Source organism: Psammomys obesus, unplaced genomic scaffold (assembly GCF_907164565.1).
Source record: "Psammomys obesus unplaced genomic scaffold, mPsaObe1.curated_primary_1811, whole genome shotgun sequence".
NCBI lineage: Eukaryota > Metazoa > Chordata > Mammalia > Rodentia > Muridae > Psammomys > Psammomys obesus.
This window is the reverse complement of record NW_026590552.1, coordinates 1,315,362-1,339,524: the sequence shown is the minus strand read 5'-3', so window position 1 is coordinate 1,339,524 and position 24,163 is coordinate 1,315,362. Positions and strand designations below refer to the sequence as shown.

General features: G+C 38.5%; 1 protein-coding gene across 3 annotated transcripts in view; it reads right to left on the bottom strand.

Moving 5' to 3' along the window:
• The window catches only part of Dmd (dystrophin), a 1,523,318-nt gene that overhangs the window by 472,787 nt on the left and 1,026,368 nt on the right, over window positions 1-24,163 (bottom strand). The gene's annotated exons all lie outside the window — the stretch shown is intronic.

Here is a 24,163-nt window from a genome sequence, read left to right as displayed (position 1 = left end):
AAATTAAAAAAAAAAAAAAAACACAAATGGAAGAAATTTTGGAGAGAAAAAACTTAGGGAAGAAAGTGGGAAATACAGAGGTTAGCATAACCAATAGGCTACAAGAAATGGAAGAAAGAATCTCAGGTGTGGAAGATACAATGGAAGAAATAGATGTATCTGTCAAAGAAAATGTTAAATCTAAAAAATTCCTGACACAAACCATCCAAGAAATCCAATACAACATAAAAAGACAAAACCTAAGAATAATAGGAATAGAGGAAAAAGAAGATTCCCTGCACCAAGGCCCAGAAAATATTTTCAACAAAATCATTGAAGAAAATTTCCCCAACTTAAAGGAGAGGCCAATAAGAATACAAGAGTCCTACAGAACAACCAATAAATTAGACCAGAAAAGAAAATCCTCCTGCCACATAATAATCAAAATTGTAAGTGTACAGAACAAAGAAAAAAAAAAAACAACTAAACGCTGCAAGAGAAAAAGGCCAAGTAACATGTAATGGCAAACCCATTAGAATCACACCTGACTTCTCAACACAGACTATGAGAGCCAGAAGGGCCTGGACGGATATCATGCAGACCCTAAGAGAACACAGATGTCAGCCCAGGCTACTATACCCTGCAAAACTCTCAGTCCTCATAGACAGAAAAAACAAGATATTCAATAACAAAAAACAAATTTCAAAAATACCTACAAACAAATCCAGCATTACAGAAGACACTAGAAGGGAAAATACAATGCAAGAAAACTAGCTACATTCAAGAAAACACAGGAAATAAATAACCTCACTACAGTAAAACAAAAAGCAACCAAGCACACAACCGTATGACTACAGCCAACATAAAATTCAAAGGATCTAACAGCCACTGGTCATTAATCTCTATCAACATCAATGGATTTAATTCTCCAACAAAAAGACACAGACTAACAGAATGGATGCGTATACAAAACCCAGCAATCTGTTGTATACAAGAAACACACCTAAGTCACAAAGATAGACATTACCTGAGGGTAAAGGGATGGAAGACGGCTTTCCAAGCAAATGGATGCAAGAAGCAAGCAGGAATAGCCATTCTTATATCTAATAAAAGAGAATTTCAACAAAAATTAATCAAAAGAGATGGGGAAGGACACTTCATACTCATCAAGGGAAAATTCCGCCAAGAAGACATCACAATCCTGAACATCTATGCCCCAAACACAAGGACACCCACATTTGAAGAAAGAAACATTGATAAAACTTAAACCACACATAGATCCCCACACACTAATAGTGGGAGACTTCAACACCCCACTCTCAAAAAAAGGACAGGTCAACTGAACAGAAATTAAACAAAGAAACAATATCTCTAACAAAGGTCATGAATCAAATGGACCTAACATACATTTACAGAACTTTACACCCAAACACAAAAGAATTTACATTCTCAGCACCTCATGGAACCTTCTCCAAAACAGACCACATAATTAGTCACAAAGCAAACCTTAACAAATACAAGAAGATTGAAATAATCCCTTGTATCCTGTCTGATCACCATGGAATAAAGCTGGACCTCAATAACAACAGAGATAGGAAAAAGCCTACACATACATGGAAACTGAAAAACTTGCTACTAAATGACAGCTGGGTCAGGGAAGAAATAAAGAAAGAAATTAAAATCTTCCTAGAACTCAATGAAAATGAAGACACAACATACCCAAACTTATGGGACACAATGAAGGCAGTGCTAAGAGGAAAGTTCATAGCACTAAGTGCCTTCAAGAAGAAATTCGAGACAGCACATTCAAGCAACTTAATGGCTCACTTAAAACCCTAGAAAAAGAAGAAGCAGACACACCAAAAAGGAGTAGATGGTTGGAAATAATCAAACTCGGGGCTGAAATCAATCAATTAGAAACAAATAAAACAATTCAAAGAACCAAAGGAACCAAGAGCTGCTTCATTGAGAAGATCAACAAGATAGACAAACCTTTAGCCAAGCTAACTAAAAGGCAGAGAGACACCATCCAAATAAACAAAATCAGAAATGAAAAGGGGGACATAACTACAGACATTGAGGAAATCCAAACAATCATTAGGACTTACTTCAAAAGTCTATATGCAACAAAATTTGAAAATCTAAATGAAATGGACAATTTTCTTGATCAATTCCACTTACCAAAGCTGAATCAGGACCAGGTAAACCAATTAAATAGTCCTATATCCCCCAAAGAAATAGAAGCAGTCATCGAAAGTCTCCCATCCAAAAAAAGCCCAGGACCTGATGATTTCAGGGCAGAATTCTACCAGACATTCAAAAAAGAGCTAACTCCAGTTCTCTTCAAACTATTCCACAAAATAGAAACAGAAGGAACATTACCAAACTCATTCTATGAAGCCACAATCACCTTGGTACCTAAACCTCACAAAGACCCAACAAAAAAAAATAGAACTTCAGGCCAATCTCCCCTATGAACATTGATGCAAAAATACTCAACAAAATACTCGCAAACCGAATACAGGAACATATCAAAGATACCATCCACCATGACCAAGTAGATTTCATCCCAGGTATGCAGGGGTGGTTCAATATACGGAAATCCATCAATGTGATCCACCATATTAACAAACTAAAATAAAAATAACACATGATAATCTCCCTAGATGCTGAAAAAGCATTTGACAAAATCCAACATCCATTCATGTTTAAAATATTGGAGAGTTCAGGGATACAAGGCACATATCTAAACATAGTAAAGGTGATATACAGCAAGCCTATAGCCAACATCAAACTGAAGGGAGAGAAACTTAAATCAATCCCACTGAAATCAGGGACAAGACAAGGCTGCCCACTCTCTCCATATCTCTTCAACATAGTTCTGGAAGTCCTTGATAGAGCAATAAGACAGTGAAGGAGATCAAGGGGATACAAATTGAAAAGGAAGAAGTCAAATTATCACTATTTGCAGATGATATGATAGTATACGTGAGTGTCCCCAAAAACTCTACCAGGGAACTCCTACAGCTGATAAACACCTTCAGCAAAGTGGCCAGATACAAAATTAACTCAAAAAAATCAGTAGCCCTCCTGTATACAAAAGACAAAAGGGCTGAGAAAGAAATTAGGGAAACAACACCCTTCACAATAGCCACAAATGACATAAGGTACCTCGGAGTAACCCTAACCAAGGAAGTCAAAGACTTGTATGAAAAAAAATTCAAGTCCTTGAAGAAAGAACTAGAAGAAGATATCAGAAGATGGAAAGATCTCCCATGCTCATGGCTTGGCAGGATTAACATAGTAAAAATGGCCATCTTACCAAAAGCAATCTACAGATTCAATGCAATTCCCATCAAATTACCAACACAATACTTTACAGACCTGGAAAGAAAAATTCTCAACTTCATATGGAATAACAAGAAACCCAGAATTGCTAAAACAATCCTCTACAATAAAAGATCTTCTGGAGGTATCTCCATCCCTGATCTTAAGTTGTACTATAGAGCAACAGTTTTAAAAACTGCATGGTACTGGCATAGAAACAGAATGGTGGATCAATGGAACCAAACAGAGGACCCAGAAATAAACCCACACACTTATGGACACCTGATTTTTGAGAAAGACACCAAAACCTTACAATGGAAAAAAGATAGCATTTTCAACAAATGGTGCTGGTCCAAATGGATGTGAACATGTAGAAAAATGAAAATAGATCCATACTTATCACCCTGCATAAAACTGAAGTCCAAGTGGATCAAAGACCTCAACATAAAACCAGACACATTAAATCAGCTAGAAAAAAGTGGGGAATACCGTAAAACTAATTGGTACAGGAGAAAACTTCCTGAACAGAACACCAACAGCACAGGCTCTAAGAGCAACAACCAATAAATGCGACCTCATGAAACTGAAAAGGTTCTGTAAAGCAATGGACACTGTCATCAAAACAAAGCGACTGCCTACAGATTGAGAAAGAATCTTCACCAACCCTTTATCTGACAGAGGACTCATATCCAGTATATATAATGTACTAAACAAGCTGAAAAGCTGCAAACCAAGTAATCCAATTAAAAATGGGGAACAGAGCTAAACAGAGAATTCTCGAAAGAGGAATATCGAATGGCAGAGAAGCACTTAAAGAAATGCTCAATCTCATTAGCCATTAGGGAAATGCAAATCAAAACAACCCTGATATTTCACCTTACACCCATCAGAATGGCCAAGATGAAAAACTCAAGTGACAACACATGCTGGAGAGGTTGTGGAGAACTGGAAACCCTTCTCCACTGCTGGTGGGAATGTAAACTTGTACAACCACTCTGGAAATCAATCTGGCGCTTTCTCAGACAACTAGGAATAGCTCTTCCTCAAGATCAAGCCATACCACTCCTAGGCATATATCCAAAAGAGGCTCAAGTACACAAAAAGGACATTTGCTCAACCATGTTTGTAGCAGCTTTATTTATAATATCCAGAAGCTGGAAACAACTCAGATGCCCCTCAACTGAAGAATGGATCCTGATATTGTGGTACATCTATACAATGGAATATTAATCAGCAATGAAAAATAAGGGAATCATGAAATTTGCAGGTAAATTGTGGGACCTGGAAAGGATCATCCTGAGTGAGTTGTCCCAGATGTAAAAAGACACACACAGTATATACTCACTCATATAGACATACAACATAGGACAAACCCACTAAAATCTGTGCATCTAAAGAAACTAAGCAAGAGAGAGGACCCTAACTAAAATGTTCAATCCCCATCCTGAAAGGCAAAGAGGATGTACATCAGACGAAGAAGAAAACAGGTAACAACCTTGAAACCTGCTACAGAGGGCCTCTGAACGCCAGAAGAAAAAAAACAGGAAACAAACTAGGAACCTACTACAGAGGGCCTCTGAAAGCCTCTGCCCTGCAGACTATCAAAGCAGATGCTGAGCCTGATGTCCAACTGTAGGGCAGAGTGAATGGAATTTTATGTAAGAAGTGGGAAATAGCAAGAGGTGGAGAGGACAGGAACTCCACAAGGAGAGCAACAGAATAAGAAAAATTGAACACAGGGAACTTCCCAGAGACTCATACTCCAACCTAGGACTATTCATGGAGATAACCTAGAACCCCTTCATAGATGTAGCCCATGGAAGTTCAGTGTCCAAGTGGGTTACCTAGTAATGGGAAGAGGGACTGCCTCTGACATAATCTGTGGCCTGCTCTTTGACCACCTCCCCATGAGGGGGGATCAGCCTTACCAGGCCACAGAATAGGACAATGCAGCCACATTTGATGAGAACTGATAGACTAAGATCAGAAAGGAGAGGAGAACCTCCCCTATCAGTGGACTTGGGGAGTGGCATGCATGCAGAAAGGGGAGGGAGGGTAGGATTGGGAGGGGAGGAGGGATGGTCTTATGGGGGATACAAAATGAATAAAGTGTAATTAAAAAATTAAAAAAAGTTAAAAAATGGAAGTCAACTGTATACCTTTTTTCCCAACAAAACGTTTCTGTAACTATTATATGAAAATCATCAATACTTTTGTAGTAGAGAATAAGCAGGTACTGGGGATTTAGTATAGTAGAAAAGAACATGCAAAGCTATGAGTGCTAACTCCTATCAAGAAAAGAAATATCTAGAGAATTGAGCAATTTTGCTTAATTCCTAACACTGTAGACCAATAACCATTGTCAAGCTACTTATAAACAGTTTGTTACATAAACCTGATAATCAACCTGATCATTTGCTGTGAGATTTATATCCATTTTAAATGTTTATCAGACTTTATGTTGAAAATATGTTTAGCGGTCATTTTCCAAAATGTTGCTACCTCTTTAGAAAAGGTATAAAGCTTCATTTTGCTTTCATGTAGGAATCATTTCATTAGATGAAACAAGGGGAAAAAGAGTGTGTGACCTTTCTAAGGAAAATGCATGATGATGATACTGGTAAAACTTGGTGCATCCTCCAAAGTATATTTTTTAATTGTTCTGAGACAATTTTAGCACCTACTGTGCTAGAGCTTATTATGTAATTCACACTGACCTTGAATTTGTGACAGTCTTCCTGTCTCAGCTTCCCCATGCTGGGATTGCAGGACTGCATGACCATATCTGGCTTAGAGGGTAATTTAACAGAGCTATAAAAAAGACTGAAAAAAACCAGAATACTATAAGCCAGGGTCACTGTATAGAGTTGTATAATGAAATCTAATTGAAATAAAACCCAGGGTTTCTTCCTGAATTGGTAGAAATTGGCATTTGTAAAAACCTCTTTAACCAAGAAATATGGGTCCAAGGGTCCTGCAGAGACTGATGCATCAACCATACAGGAAGAAGTCCAAGACACTCTGTTCAGATGTAGCCCATAGGCACCTGAATCACCAAGTGGGTTCCCTAGTAAGGAGAGCAGGGACAGTCTCCGACTAGGACTTTGTTGCCAGATCTTTGATCACTATCCACTGGCAGGGAGGCCTTGCCAGGCCACAGAAGAAGAGGATGTAGGCAGTCCTGGTGAGACTTGATAGGCTAGGGTCAGATGGTTAGAGAAGAGGACTCCCTGTTTCAGTTAACTAGGGGAGGGGAATGCGGTAGGAGAGAGGGAGGGACAGTGGGACCTGGAGGAGGTGAGGGAGGGTGCTGCATTTGGGATATAAAAATTGTAGAAAAATGAAAATAAATTAATAAATTTAAAAAAGGATCTCTTTAAAAAAATTATGACTTTCTCTACTTTGTCCAAAGAGGTTCTTATGAGGACTGGGCTTTTTTGATGCTGGTTGAGATTCTGGTACTTCTCTGCTGGTGGTGGGTTCCTCACATCTCACCTATTTCCTCTCTATTTTTCTCTTTGCTCTTGATCATTTCAGCGTTTTCCAGGAAAGAAAGTGATTAAAGGAGCTGGATAAATGGCTCAGTGGTTAAGAGCACTAACTGCTCTTCCAGAGGACCTGGGTTTAATTCCCAGCACCCAGTTGTAGTTCTCTGAGTGAGGAGATCAGGGGCTGCCTCTATCATAAACTCAGCTGACTGATTTCTGATCACTCACCCTTGATGATGCAGCCTTGACAGGCTACAGACGATGAGGATCCAAGCAGTCCTAATGAGACTTAACAAGCTATGGGCTGATGGGAATAGTGGAGAACTCCCCCTTTCATTAGACTAGGAGAAGGGGATGAGGGGAAGAGGGAAGGAGGGTGGGACTGGGGAGTTGAGGGAGTGGGCTTCAATCTAGATATATAATGAATAAATTGTGAAGAAAAAATAAAAATTTAAAAAGAAAGGGATTAAATAGCAATATGATCTGAGAGATCAATAGATTGATCACTAGATCAATGATATATTATAATTATTAATAAATATCAATTATCTCAGATCATTATGATCTAAAAGGTCACTAGATTGATCACTGGATCATTATATTGTAACAAAGGTCACTTACAAATATTTCCCAGGCAATATTCTTGTGTCAGAAGGAAAAAAAAAACATGTATCAAAATATTGCTTTAAAGAGTAGTGAATACAACTGATGAATTCTTCCTTCTTTCATTCTACCAATGACTAGTTAAGTATAGAGTTTTGGCAATACCAGAAATAGGAAGTCACACAAGATCCAGTTTGGTTAAGGTCAGCGATAGTGTATGAGGCAGAGGATAATGAGTACATTCTTTGCAGAGTCACAGGCTAAAATTATTTCTTCGAAGCTGGGTCTTTGGAACTGACCCCTCACTTTATTCCATGATAATCCACCTTCCCTCACACTTAAACTATACAAGTTAAGGTATTCCTGAACTAAACACTGAATTGTAGTATATGAAACTAAAATAGGCAGACAGAGGATGCGAAAAAAAAAGAATAGATATACATTCAGACTTTAAACAATAGGTAGAAAACCATAATGGATATTTTAAAGGGATTTTTTTGTAATTTAAATTAAGAAGTAAAAATTTTTGATAAAAGATAAATTTGGGGCATTTTATTAGAGCATGATTGTAATCAGTCTTTATTAAACTCACATTTTCAGAGTAGACAATGAAATTTTCTACAGATATGAATGAATAGCACATCCTCTGTAAATCCTGTACTCCATTGTAATCAATATTTCAGTTGAAAATACTTGCTGCTCTTTCAGAGGACCTAGTTTTATTCCTATCACCCACAAAGTGGCTATTAACCATCAGCAACTTCAGTTCCATAGGCTATGATGCTCTCTTCTGGTATCCATGGGCACCAGGTGTGCATCCACTGTAGAAGTAAATGCAGGCAAAACACTCATAAATAAAATAACATTTAAAAAGTATATAATTCAGATTGTGTCATAACTTTCAGAAAGTGCATGTTAGGAGAGAACCCCTGAGTAAATAAGGAGATTGAAGTTATTCAGAAAGAGGAAATAACAAAAAATAACAAAAGACATCATGCTCATCTACAGAATGTCATGGATATCACTGTAGCTTACAGCCATTTTAAAAAGGAGGAGGAAATGGCACTCCATTGTTTGTATAGAGAGGCAAAAGGTAACAATGGGCACAAACAGGATGGTGGCAACTGGAAAGAACTTATCCATAAACAAGTCTTTAAGGGACTTAGAAATTTGAAGAAAATATTTTCCCTATGCTTTTATGCATATATATCGTATGTACATATATATATATATATATATATATATATATATAATATCCTCACACATATTTGGTACATATATGTACCAAAAGTATTGTGGGATATATGTTATATGCCAGGAATATTCCAGTTAGTACGGATAGAACCACACAATGGTCCTTGTAATTACATGTATGTTTTTCTTGAGAAACAATGACTATTGTTATTAATGTTTAAGAAGAAGCAAATACCAAGCCAAAATGTATGCATAGCTATAAGAAGTAACATTATTTGCCAAGAAAATACAAAAAAAATGAAGTAATGCATATATATGTATGTATGCGTATATGTATGTATGTGTATGTGTATAAAATCAATGCAAAGATATTGTTTATCTCATTAAAAGAAATTAAGGAAAAGCTACCTCTGTATACATGAATAATGATTAATAGATTAATAGATTAATAATGATTAATAGATGAATCTAAGGTTGTAAGTTGCTTGCACAATGTACTACAACTTTATGATGAAATCGTCATTTAATTTGAGTTTGATGTTGTAGTCACACTATTGAAACAAAAATTCTTTGTGAATTTGATTTTTCATTCAATACATTATGAACTTAGAAATGATGAGGCTGAAATGAACTGAAGATGGATGTCAATTTTCTAAGAAATGAGATAAAATAATACACGGAAAATGGATGAAAAGAGTTTCAGAATGTTCTACAATATTCACTTTTACTTTAAGATTATTGTAGCTCCTAAAGTTAATTAGTGTTTTAAGTCTTTCAAAAATAGCTTTATATACTACAAATGAAAGAATAAATCAAGATAGGCAACAGTATAAATCAAACAAAACGAGCATAAAATGAATTTTCTTCATTCAAATATATACAACTGTATGTTTGAAAGTTAAGTTGGTAAATTTGTTTTAATAATGGTTCATTTGTACTTCATTATATTCTGAGACTGCTAAGAAAGTCTTAAGTATTCACATCTAAGTAAACATATTAATATGACTTAATATCTTAAAAATATGTTCAAAAGATGCTGGTTATATGTAATAGCATGGTTTGTTTGAAAAACAGAAAATCTTAAAATAAAAACCCTTTCTTTAAGAATTCATCAAGTTCTCTATCAATTGGGGGAGATTCTTTAAGACTCGTCATGCATATTAAGAACACTGAAACACTTTTGTCAATTTAGTCACCCAGATAGTTTTTTAACCTTTATAACAAAATATGAAGGGCAGTGAAAGGTCTGTAAGCTAACAAGAACAAAGGATCTTATGCTGATTTGTTTAGGCCATGTTTAATATGTATTTTAAGTGAAATAGAATTATATCACATCCACTCTTCCTTTTCTCCATCCAGCTCCTCCCAGCTTTTCTCCATTATCAAGCTAATAGCTGATTTTCTTTTGATTGCTCTTTTACATACATATACCTGTGTACATATGTATGTGTATACACACACACACACACACACACACACACACACACACACAACCTGCTGAGTCAGTTTGGTTGTTAATGTGTATATGATTTCAGAGCTGGCCAATCTGCATTGAACGAAGGGACTCATCTCTGGGAGAGGCTAATTCTCTTACAACCAACATTGCCTGTAGTTGTCTAAGGAATGGAGTCCCATACAATTTAGCCCATATTCTTTTAATTTTAAGTATATTGGGTGAGTAGAAAACATTGGATAACTCTTATGACAATTATATAGCTGCAAGTTTGTAGATCTACAATAGTTCCTTATCTTACTAGAAATACGTGGCTATCAACAACCAACAGGAAAATTGTGAGAGAAACAGGCAAAATGCTATTCATAGCCTTCTTGGTTATAGACAGATAAAAGACTTAAATGGCAATGGAATTGAGAATTATCTCATAATACTTAATATGTTTTAGTTTCACAGCAATTTATAATTCCAAATTAGATTACATTGCTTCAAGGTAGTAAAATAAAAAAATAAAAGGAGAACCAAGTCCAAGATGGTGGCAACCAGTTCGAACCTTATCTGAGGGGCACAGGATCTGAAACTCCAAAATTAGCGAGTGGAGGGGTAGCTAAAGCCAGAACATTCACATTGAGGCTTACTGGGTGAAAAGGGACAACCCGTGAGCTTGGACAGTTTGGATATAGGTCACCTGTGGACATCTCCAGGGACTGAGGGTGGTGAATATTCAACCCCCCCCCCTGCACTTTCCCTTTCCCCAAGCAAGGTACTCCCTGCTCAGCAGAGGCAGAAGCTGCCTGCAGTGGAATCTGCCTCAAGCACTGGCCTCCCTGCTTGGCTTAGGCTGCAGTAGTTGCCCTAAGCACAAGCCTGAGCTCTTAGTGACTGAAAAGGCCACATGGTGGCCTCCCAAGGAGGCTAGTCCAAGCAGGAGCCTCCATGTTTGGTGACTGAGGCTACAGAGGCAGCTACCCAAAATACAGGACTCCTTGCTGGAAGGCAAAAAGTGGACACCACTGAGCTGATGGATCTCCTACACTCTCATTTGTCCCTGCAGGCCCAAATCTGACAATAGAGAACAGGAGGATCGCCTCTGGTTCTTGGTTAGGCCTTTAAGTGAGCGCTTGCAGATCCCCAGATCCAGGGTCCCTCCACATTAGCAGCCAGACATCTGATCCTTCCCACCCACATCCCCAATGTGGGCAACATAGGGATCCTTGGGACAGCATTCTCAACAGAGAAGCCCCTGTTCTGTGGGTCTACCAGTTGAGTCCAGGCAAATAATGCCTGGAGCCTAGACAGATCTGAATACCAGGAGGACAATACAAAATGCCAGTAAGCCACTGAGGTATTCAGGGCACCTGTGCATGCACATTGTGCCTGTGAACAGCACTAACACCCCTCCTCTCTGCCCCACTTAAACACCTTCAGATATGTACCTGCTCTAGCACACTGTTCCTCAAGGCACACTGGCACACACATGCCCACACTTGTGCATATGTGCCTACAACCTTCCTCCTTTAGCAATAGCTGAAATACCAACATCCATTCTCAAACCAGTGGACCTCTCTCATCTTCCTGAAGAATACTCCAGACTCCAGACACAGACAGACCCAGTCTGAAGTAAGAATTCCAGAAAAAACAACAAATATTACAGATAAGCAGATGGCAAGAGGTCTGAATAAGAACACATCCAACAAAAACCAGGACATCATGGCTTCAGCAGTAAACCACAAAATCAATGGATATTTTAATTCATCAGAAACACGGGGAAAAAGAATTTTAAAGCTATGCTTATCCAGTTAATAGAGGCAATTAAAAAGGGAACAAACAAACTCTCAAAGAAATATAGGCAAATAGAGCCAAACAAATAGACGCATAGGTAGAGGCACAAGTAGTGGCATATAGAGAGGGAATAAACAAAAACTTAGAGGCCAGCATGAAAAGTAAAGAATCCACATTCAAACAGATGAAGGAAATGATGCTAGACATGAAGACACAATTAAAATCAATAAAGAAAACACAAGCAGTCAATAAAGAAAACACAAGCAGAGAAAACCCTGGAGCTGGAGAACATGGAAAAAAGATCAGGAAACACAAAGGTAAGCATCACCAACAGAATACAAGAGATGGAAGAGGGAATCTCAGGTGCTGAAGATACACTTGCAGAAACTGATAAATTTCTCAAAGAAAAAGTAAAATCGGAATAGTTTCAAACTCACAACATCCAAGAAATCAAGGACATCATGAAAAGACAAAATCTAAGAATAATAGGAATGGACAAAAAAGAAGATTCCAGGCCCCAAGGTCCAGAAAATAATTTCAAGAAAATCATAGAAGAAAATATTTGGCCAAGATGGCTACTAGCATGCACAGTTTCTGAGCTGCAGAAGAGCTGAAAGCTTGAGTTAGTGAGTGGAAGGACTTCTGAAGCCAGGGAAACGACAGTTAGGCTTTCTAAACGACAGAGAACATCGCACATGGTGAGAACTTTGGTCTTAGGTCACTCGTGGACTTGTTTGGAAAGGGAGAGAAATGATCTTTGATCTCCTGGCATTCCCCTTTCTTGGACAACCCTCCTCCTCCACACAGCCAGATCACCGAGATTCTCAGTTCAGAGTTCAATGCATGGGGTCTGTAGGAGCTAAGGCATAGCTCCTAGCCACTTAGCAGCAAAGCAACTACCATCTGTACCAGTCTTGGAGTCCCAGATCCATTACACCATCCTCCCAGGGCCCCAGGTCTTCTAGCAGCCATACTGACTCCACAGGGTATCTCAGCCACTGACTGTATGGGTCATCCACACCCTCGGTGACAGATAATACACTATACACCCACCAAAGCCTAGCAGATCCGACATATAAGCTAGGCACACAGGCACTGGTCCTCCCAGGCCTGGAGAGCACAGTGGAGGGCATCGAGGACTTCCCAGAAGGTATCTGGACCGGTATCACAGTCTCCAGCTGCAGCTGGACTTCCTAACCTGGTGGTTCCAGCAGCACTGAGCTGGCGGAGCTCCGCAGTCCTCCTCCATAACACCAAGAAGGGCCAAACCAGAGAGCAAAGAGCCCAGATACCCCTATCCTTGCCAATGTGACCTGCTTGAGAGTGAGTGCACCTTTGAGTGTCTGCAGAGCCCCAGAACCAGGGTCCTTCTAAAATAGAAGCCAGGAATTGGACCCCTCCCAACCACATACCCACTGTGGGAAATGGAAGGTCACCTGGGACATTGAAGCCACTGCTCTGTGGGTCCAAATGAGGAGTTAAGGCAGATAACGCTAGGATTGCATCACAACCATCACCAGTGGCTGTTACATATACATATCATGCACAAATAACCCCTTAGAAGCCTGCAAGGCAGAGGCCCTCCTACACACTAAAGGGTTCAACATTCTCTATCACTCTCCCCCTGGAAGCACACTTCCATGCACACTTACACACACACACACACACACACACACACACACATGCACACACACACACATATGCACACACACGCACACATGCACACACACGTGTGCACGCTTGCATTTGCCCTTTTGTGCCCATGTACTTTCCTCCCACAGGTACAGGTAGTTGACCAAAGCACAAGCTGAGGCCATGGAACCTCTCTCAGCTTCTTGAAGAATTCTCCATCCCCGATCTCAAGCTGTACTACAGAGCAATAGTAATAAAAACTGCATGGTATTGGCAGAGCAACAGAAAGGAGGCTCAATGGAACCGCATAGAAGACCCAGAAATAAACCCACACACCTATGAATACTCGATTTTTGACAAAGAAGCTGAAACCATTCAATACATAAAAGACAGCAGCTTCAACAAATGGTGCTGGTCCAACTGGATGTTTACATGCAGAAAAAAATAAAAATAGATCCATATTTATCACCCTGCACAAAACTAAAGTCCAAATGGATCAAAGATTTCAACATAAAACCAGATACTCTAAATCGGTTAGAAGAAAGTGGGGAACAGCCTAGAACTCATTGTCACAGGAGACAACTTCCTGAACAGAACACCAACAGCATAGGCTCTAAGAGCAACAATCAATAAATGGGACCTCACGAAAATGAAAAGCTTCTGTAAAGCAAAAGACACTGTCATCAGAACAAAACGCCTGCCTACAGATTGGGAAAGGATCTTCACTAACCCTATATCTGACAGAGGGTGATATCCAGAATATATAAAGAACAAAAGAAGTTAAAAAGGAATAAATAAAGTAATCCAATTAAAAAATGGGATATGGAGCTAGAGAATTCTCTGTAGTGGAATATAGAATGGCAGAGAAACACTTAAAGAGATGCTCAATATCATTAGCCATCAGGGAGATGCAAATCAAAACAACCCTGAGATTTCACCTTACACCCATCAGAATGGCCAAGATGAAAAACTCAAGGGACAACACATGTTGGAGAGGTTGTGGAGAAAAGGGAACCCTCCTCCACTGCTGGTAGAAATGTAAACATGTACAACCACTCTGGAAATCAATCTGGCCCTTTCTCAGACAACTAGGAATAGCGCTTCCTCAAGATCCAGCGATACCACTCCTAGGCATATATCCAAAAGAAGCTCAAGTACACAATAAGGACATTTGCTCAGCCATCTTTGTAGCAGTCTTATTTGTAATAGCCAGAAGCTGTAAACAGCCCAGATGCCCCTCAACTGAAGAATGGATGCAGAAATTGTGGCACATCTACACAATGGAATATTACTCAGCAATGAAAGATAAGGAAATCATGAAATTTGCAGGTAAATGGTGGGACCTGGAAAGGATCATCCTGAGTGAGCTGTCCCAGAAGCAGAAAGACACACACGGTATATATGCACCCATATAGACATATAACATAAGATAAACCTACTAAAATCTGTACATTTAATGAAACTAATTAAGAGAGAAGACTCCACCTAAAATGCTCAATCTCCAACCAGAAAAGCAAAGAGGATGGACATCAGAAGAAGATGAAAACAGGATACAAGCTAGGACCTGCCACAAAGGCCTCTGAAAGGCTCTGCCCTGCAGACTATCAAAGCAGACACTGAGACTTATGGCCAACTGTTGGGCAGAGTGCATATAATCTTATTTAAGAAGTGGGAAATAGTAAGATCTGGAGAGGACAGGAACTCCACAAGGAGAGCAACAGAACCAGAAAATTTGAACACAGGGGTCTTCCCAGAGACTCATACTCCAACCAAGGACTATTCATGGAGATAACCTAGAACCCCTGCACAGATGTAGCCCATGGCAGTCTAGTGTCCAAGTGGGTTACCTAGTAATGGGAAGAGGGACTGCTTCTGACATAATCTGATTGGCCTGCTCTTTGATCACCTCCCCCTGAGGGGGGAGGAGCCTTACCAGGCCACAGAAGATGACAATGCAGCCATTCCTGATGTGATCTGATAGACTAAGATCAGAACGAAGGAGAGGACGACCTCCCCTATCAGTGGACTTTGGGAGGGACATGCGTCAAGAAGGGGAGAGAGGGTGGGACAAGGAGGGGGAGAAGGGAGGGTCTTATGGGGGAATACAAAATGAATAAAGTATAATTAATAAAATAAAATTTAAAAAAAGGAAAAAAAGATTGAATTGTTCTATATTCCCCAAGGAAATGGAGGCAGTCATCAACAGTCTCCCTTCCAAAAAGAGCCCTGGGCCAGATGGATTCAGCGCAGAATTCTACCGGACCTTCAGAGAAGTGCTAACATCAATTCTCTCCAAACTATTCCACTAAATAGAAACAGAAGGAACATTACCAAACTCATTCTATGAAGCCACAGTCACCTTGATAACTAAACCACACAAAGACCCAACAACAAAAAAAGAGGACTTAAAACCTAGCTCTCTTATGAACATTGATGCAAAAACACTCAATAAAATACTTGCAAACCAAGTTAAGAACTCATAAACATGTTATCTCCCAAAACCTGGTAGGATTCATCCCAGGTATGCAGGTGTGGTACAGTATAAGGAAATCCATCAATATAATCCACTGTATAAATAATCTGAAGGAGAAAAACCACATGATCATTTCCTTAGATGCTGAAAAAGCATTTGACAAAATCCAGCACACATTCATGTTTAAATGTCTTGAAGAAATCAGGGATATAAGGCACATACCTAAACATAGTAAAGACTATATACAGCAAGCCTATAGCTAACATCAAACTAAAAGGAGAGAAACTTCAATTTCATTGAAATCAGGGACAAGACAAGGATGCCAATCTCTCCATATCTCTTCAGTATAGTACTTGAAATCCTAGCTAGAGCAATGAGAAAACTAAAGGAGATCAGGAGGATACTAGTCAGAACAGAAGAAATTAAAGTATTAGTATTCACTGATGATATGATAGTATACATGAGTGATCACAAAAATTCAACCAGAGAACTCCTCCACCTGATAAAACACCTTTAGCAAAGTGGCTGGATACAAAATTAACTCAAAGAAATCAGTAGCCCTCATGTATACAAAAGGCAAAATGGCTGAGAAAGAAATTAGGGAAAAACAAGCTTCACAATAGTCAATAATAACATAAAGTACCTTGGTGTGACTCTAATCAAGCATGTGAAAGACCTGTTTGAAAAAAAAAATTCAACCCTCTGAAGAACGAAATTGAGAGAGATATCAGAAGATGGAAATATCTCCCATGTTCATAGACTGGTAGGATTTGCAGTGGAAATGGTCATCCTTTCAAAAGCAGTCTACAGATTCAATTTAATTCCCATCAAAATACTAACACAATTATTTACAGAACTTGAAAGAACAATTCTCAACTTCATATGGAAAAACAAAACACCCAGAATTGCTAAAACTTTCTTTTATAACAACAAATCTTTTGGAGTCACCTCTGTTCTTGATCTCAAGCTATATAACATAGCAATAGTAATAAAAACTCCATGGTACAGGCTTAGAAAAAGAATGGTGAATCAATGGAATCGAGGACCCAGAAATAAACCCACACACCTAAGTATACTTGATTTTTGACAAAGAAGCCAAAACCATTCAATGGAAAAAAGACCACATCTTCAAAAAACGGTGCTGGTCTAACTGGATGTCTACATGTAGAAAAGTGCAAAGAGAACCATATTTATCACCCTGCACAAAACTAAAGTCAAAGTGGATTAAAAACCTCAACATAAATCAGACACACCTGTTAGAAGAAAAATTGGGGAAAAACCTGGAGCCCATTGGCAAGGAAACCATTTCCTGAACAGAACACCAACAGCACAAGCTTTAAGATCAGCAATCAATAAATGGGACCTCATGAAAATGAAAATCTTTCGTACAGCAAAGGATACTGCAGTCAAAACAAAACAACAGCTTACAGATTGCGAAAGCATCTTCACCAATCCTTTATCTAATATAGGGCTAATATCCAGAATATATAAAGAACTCAAGAAGTTAAACAGCAAAATAAATAAATAAATACATAAATACATAAATACATAAATAAACAAGCAGACAAACAAACAATGGAAATTAAAAAATCAAGTACTTGTTAATCAGCGAATTCTCAATAGAGGAATATAAAATGGCAAAGAAAATCTTAAAGAAATGCTCAACATCTTTAGTCAACATGGAAATGCAAATCAAAATGACCCTGAGATTTCACTTTACACCTATCCAAATGGCCAACATAATAAACTCAAGTGACAACACATGTTGAAAAGGATGTGGAGAAAGTGGAATCCTCCTCCATTGCTGGTGGGAAAGTAAACATGTACAACTACTTTGGAAATAAATCTTCCACTTTCTCAGAAATTTAGAAATAGTGTTTCCTCAAGATATAGCACTTCTAGGCATATAACCAAATTATGCTCAAGTATCCAACAAGGACATTTGCTCAACCATGTTCATAGCAACTTTATTCATAATAGCCAGAATCTGGAAACAACCCAGATGCCCCTCAACAGAGGAATGGATACAGAAATTGTGGTACATTTACACAATGTAATACTACTCAGTAATTAAAAACAAGGAAATCATGAAATTTGCAGGCAAATGATGGGATCTAGAAAAGATCATCCTGAGTGAGGTATCTCAGAAGCAGAAAGACACACATAGTATATACTCACTTGTAAGTGGATATTGGACATATAATATAGGATAAACATACTAAAATCTTCACACCTAAAATAGATAAGCAAGAAGGAGCACCCTGGTTAAGATGTTGAACCATCATTCAGAAAGGCAAATGGGATTGTAATCGGAAAAAGAGACAACAGGCAATAGGACAAGAGCCTACCATAGAAGGCCATTGAAAGACTATAGGCTGCAAGGTATCAAAGGTGAGGCTGGGACTCATAGACAAATTTTGGTCAGAGTGCAGGGAATCTTATAAAAGAAGTAGGACATAGGAAGACCCAGAGGGGAAAGGAGCTCCACAAGGAGAGCAACTGTTCCAGGAAAATCTTGGCACAAGTGTCTTTTCTAAAACTGATATTCCAACCAAGGACCCTGCACAGAGATAACCTAGAACCCCTGGAAGCCCTTTACAGATGTATCCCATGGTAGTTCAGTCTCCAAGTGGATTCTCTAGTAATGGGAACAAGGACTGTCTCTGACATGAACTAAGTGGCTGGCTCTTTGATCATCTCCCCCTGTTGGGGGTGCAACCTTACTCTGCCACAGAGGAAGACAATGCAGCCACTCCTGATGAGAGCTGATAGGCTAGGGTCAGAGGGAAGGGGAGGAGGCCCTCCCCTGTCTGTGGACTTGGGAAGGGGCATGGGAGGAGATGAGGGTGGGAGCTTGAGATTAGGGGGAAGAAGTAAAGGGGCTACAGTGAGGATACAAAGTGAATCAAGTGTAATTTATAAAAAATAAAATAAATATAAATATAAATATAAAAGGAAATAGAGTTAGTTTGACATTGGTTCTAAAAACCACACCAGCATACTGCTAATGGCTTTTATTTATTTTGTTTCAATTTAATTACTTTTTTGTATATATACATGTTCATTTTTATTTTATTTTTTTACAAGTATTTTTATTATTAATTACACTTTATTCATTTTGTACCTCCTCCATAAGCCCCTCCCTCCTCCCCTCCTGATCCCACCCTTCCTCCCCTTTCTGCATGCATACCCCTCCCCAAGTCCACTGATAGGGGAGATCTTCCTCTCCTTCTTTCTGATCTTAGACTATCAGTTCTCATCAGAAGTGGCTGCATTGTCATCTTCTGTGGCCTGGTAAGGCTGCTCACCCCTCAGGGGGAGGTGATCAAAGAGCAGGCCAATCAGATTATGTCAGAGGCAGTCCCTCTTCCCATTACTATGTAACCCACTTGGAAACTGAACTGCCATGGGCTACATCTGTGCAGGGGTTCTAGGTTATCTCCATGAATAGTCCTTGGTTGGAGTATGAGTCTCTGGGAAGTTCCCTGTGTTCAAATTTTCTTGTTCTGTTGCTCTCCTTGTGGAGTTCCTGTCCTCTCCAGCTCTTGCTATTTCCCACTTCTTACATAAAATTCCATTCACTCTGCCATCAGGCTCAGCATCTGCTTTGATGGTCTGCAGGGCAGAGGCTTTCAGAGGCCCTCTGTGGCAGGTTCCTAGGTTGTTTCCTGTTTTCTTCTTCTGGCTTTCAGAGGCATCCTGAGTGAGTTGTCCCAGAAGCAAAAAGACACATACGGTATATACTCACTCATATATACATACAACATAGGATAAACCCACTAAAATCGGTACATCTAAACAAACTAAGCAAAAGAGAGGACCCTAACTAAGATGCTCAATCCCCATCCTGAAAGGCAAAGAGGATGGACATCTGAAGAAGAAGAAAACAGGAAACAACCTAGGAACCTGCTGCAGAGGGCCTCTGAAAGCCAGAGAAGAAAATAGGAAACAACCTAGGAACCTGCCACAGAGGGCCTCAATTTAATTACTTTTTAATAGATTGCCTATAACCTGAATTTCTTCTGTTCACTAATATGTTCATGTTTCATTAAAACCATAATAATGAAATAAGAATTTTTGGTAGAGAAAAATATAAATGAGTTAACAGAATCTATAATGATAAATCTATAGGATAAAGAACTGTAGAGAACAAAAAATATAAAAACAATCATGCCTTAAACAGGACTGGCAAGCGCTAAACATACATGCAAAAATAACACTCCCCATGAAAATCAATTATTTAAAAGAAAATAGAAATCTAACTGTTCAATGTTCCAGAATCATTCTGACTAAGAGAATTTGTACAGTTTGGGGCTGCATACCCTGTGGAAACTGAATAAAATCTAAAGTGTTCGAGAAAAAAAGCATAACGATAATATGTGGATCATTTTCAAAACGCAACTGAAAAATCTGTTTCTTTTACTATGGATAATTCAGGTAACACAGTTATTAAGTGAACATCTTGTTTGGCTCTACCCTATTTCAATTAATATTGAATATAATTTAACTTCCTTTAAATATAAATCCTTCATTCTCACCTTTGCGGTGACAGAATAACATAATTTTGCTTTTAATATTTCTCACTTAATCCTAAAACAAATTTTAAGACTTTTTTCCTTTTTTAAAATTTTATTTTTTATATTAATTACATTTTATTCACTTTGCATCCCAGCTGTCGCCCCCTTTCTTCATAGACTTGAATCTTTTTTTCATACAGGTCTTTCACTTGCTTGATTAGAATCACACCAAGGTACTTTATGTCTTTTGTGGCTATTGTAAAGAGTTTTGTTTCTCTAATTTCTTTCTCAGCCCTTTTGTCTTTTGTACACAGTGAGCTAGTGACTTTTTATTATTTTTTATATTAATTACAGTTTATTCACTTTGTATCCCAGCTGTAGTCCCCTCCTTCATTCCCTCCCAATCACACCCTCCTTCCCTCATCTCCTCCCATTCCCCTCTCCAAGTCCACTGATAGGGGAGCTCCTCCTTCCCTTCCATCTAAATGCAGACTATCAGGTCTCATCAGGACTGTATGTATTGTCTTCTTCTATGGCCTGGTATGGCTGCATCACCATCAGGGAGAGGTGAACAAAGAGCCTGCCACTGAATTCATGTCAGAGACAGTCCCTGTTCCCTTTACTGGGAACCCACATAGAGACTGAGCTGTCAAGGGCTATATTTGTGCAGGCCTTCTAGGTTATTTCCATGCCTGGTCATGTTTCTTAAATTGAAAATTGGCAGCATTGCCTTATTGCTTATTCTTTTTCAGCATTTAAGGAGATGATCTTGTGGATATTTTCCTTTTGTTTGTTTATGTGGTGGATTATACTGATGGATGTCCATATATTGAACCACCCCTGCATGCCTGGAATGAAGCCTACTTAGTCATGTTGGATGATATCTTTTATGTGCTCTTAGATTTGATTTGCGAGTATTTTATTGAGTATTTTTGTGTCAATGTTCATAAAGGGAGATCGGTCTGTAATTCTCCTTTTTTGTTGGGTCTTTGTGAGGTTTAGGTATCAAGGACTCATACTGTGGACTCATAGAATGATAATGATCCTTCTGTTTGTAATGATCCTTCTGTTTCTACTTTGTGGAATATCTTGAAGATTATTGGTGTTAGGGCTCTTTGTAGGTCTGGTACCTTCAAAGAAACCATCAGGCCCCTGGCTTTTTTTGGAAGGGAGACTTTTGATGACAGCTTCTATTACCTTTGGTGATATAGGGCTGTTTAATCTTATCTTGGCTTAGCTTTGGTAAATGGAATCTATCACGAAAATTATTTCATTTTCAAATTTTGAGAAGTACAAGCATTTGAAATATGACCTGATTCTTTTTATGTCCTCAATGTCTGTCATTATGTCCCCCCCTTTAGTTTCTGATTTTGCCAATTTAAATAGTTTCTCTCTGCTTTTTAGTTAGTTTGGCTAAGGGTTTGTCTAGTAGATTTTCTCAAAAACCCAAATCTTTGTTTCATTGATTCCTTGAATTGTTTGTTTGTTTGTTTGTTTGTTTCTAATTTATTGATTTCAGCCCTGAGTTTGATGATTTCCAGCCGTTTACTTCTCTTTGGTGTGTCTGCTTCTTTGTTTTCTAGGGCTTTCAGGTGTGACCTTAAGTTAAATTGCTTGTATAATATGTCTCAAACTTCTTTCTGAAGGCACTTACTGCTATGAACTTTCCTCTTAACACTGCTTTCCTTGTGGCCCATAAATTTGGATAAGTCGTGCCTTAATTTTCTTTGAATTTTAGGAAGTATCTAATTTTTTTCCCTCTCTGATCCAGCTGGCATTTTGTAGAGTTGTTTATTTTCCATGCCTGTGTAGGCATTTTATTATTACTGTTGTTTTTGAGGTTTAGTTTTAGGCCATGGTCGTCTGATAGGATACAAGGGATTATTTCAATCCTCTTGTATCTGTTGACACTTGCTTGTGCCTGACTATATGGTCAATTTTGGAGAAGGTTCCACTGGGTGCTGGGAAGAAGGTACACTGTTTTGAGTTTGGGTGAAAGGCTTTGTAGCCATCTATTAGGTCCATTTGATTTAGGACCTCTGTAAGTGTCATTTTTTCCCTATTTATATTCTGTATGGATGATCTGTCCCTTTGCGAGAGTAGAGTGTTGAAGTATCCTATTTTGGAGTTGGGATCAATGTGTGATTTGAGCTGTAATAATATTTTCTTTACGAATGTAGGTGCTCTTGTATTTGGGGCATAGATGTTCAGGATTGTGAAGTCCTCCTGGTGGATTTTTCCTTTCATGAGAATGAAGTGTCACTCCTCATCTTTAATGATTAATTTTGGTTGAATGTCTATTTTATTAAAATTAGGATAGCTACTCCAGCTTGTTTTCTGTGTCCATTTGCTTGGAAATCCTTTTATCAGCCCTTTACTCTGAGGTAGTATCTGTCCTTGTTGCAGAGGTGTATTTCTTAGATGCAGCAGAATGTTGGATCCTGTTTTTGCAAACATTCTGTTAGTCTGTTTGTTTTTATTGGAGAATTCAGTCCAGTGATGTTGACAGATACTAGTGACCAATGAATGATAGTTACTTTTGTTGTTGAGTTTGTTTTATTTTTTTCTATGCCTGTTTTTTCATTTTTTGTTGTGAAGTTATCTATGTCCTGTGTTTTCTTGAATGTATTTCATTGTATTGGAGTTTACCTTCTAGTATCATCTGTAGGGATGGGTTGCTGTATAGATATTGTTTAAGTTTATTTTTGTCATGGAATACTTTGTTTTCTCCATCTATGTTGATTAAAAGTTTTGCTTGGTATCATAGTCTGGTTTGATATCTGTGTTTTCTTAGAACCTGGGTGACATCTGTCCAGGCCCTTCTGGCTTTCATAGTTTCTTTTCATAGTTGGAGAGTCTGATGTGATTCTGATAGGTCTAGGTCAACCTTCGTATGTTATTTGGCCTTTTTTCCTTGCTACTTTTAATATCTTTTCTTTGTTCTGTAGATTTAGTGTTTTAACTGTTATGTGACATGAGGAGTTTCTTTTCTGGCCTATTCTATTTGGTGTTCTGTAAGCCTCTTGTATGTTTAAAGGCATCTCTTTCTTTAAGTTGGGAAAATTTTCTTCTATGATTTTCTTGAAAACATTTTCTGGACCTTGGAGCCTGGAATCTTGTTTTTCATCTACTCTTATTATTCTTAGATTTTTGTCTTTTCATGGCATCCTTGATTTTTTGGATGTTTTGTGTTTAAACTTTTATGATTTTTTTTTATACTTTGAGAGATGTATCAATTTCTGCAATTGTATCTTCAGCACCTGAGATTCTGTCTTCCATCTCTTGTATTCTTGTTTGTGATGCTTACCTCTGTGGTTCCTGATCTTTTCTCTAAGTTCTCCAGCTCCAGGGTTTTCTTTGTTCGTATTTTATTTATTGATTCTAATTCTGTTTTCATGTCTTGCACCATTTCCTTCATCTATTTGAATGTGGATTCCTGTCTTTCCATGATGGAATCAATTTTTTTGTTTCCTCTTTATGTGGCTCTAATAACTTGATAAGCATTGGTTTAAAATAATTTTCCTGTGATTCCACTTAATTACAATATCCAATTTTTTTTGGGGGGGGGTTGCTGGTGAAGGCATGATGTCCTTAATTTTGTTGGATGTGTCCTTATGCTGGCCTCTAGCCATCTTACCATGAGTAGCCTTTGCTGTTTGTTCCTGGAGCCTTTACTTCAGACTGTCTCTGGAGTATGGAATACTCTTCAGGAAGA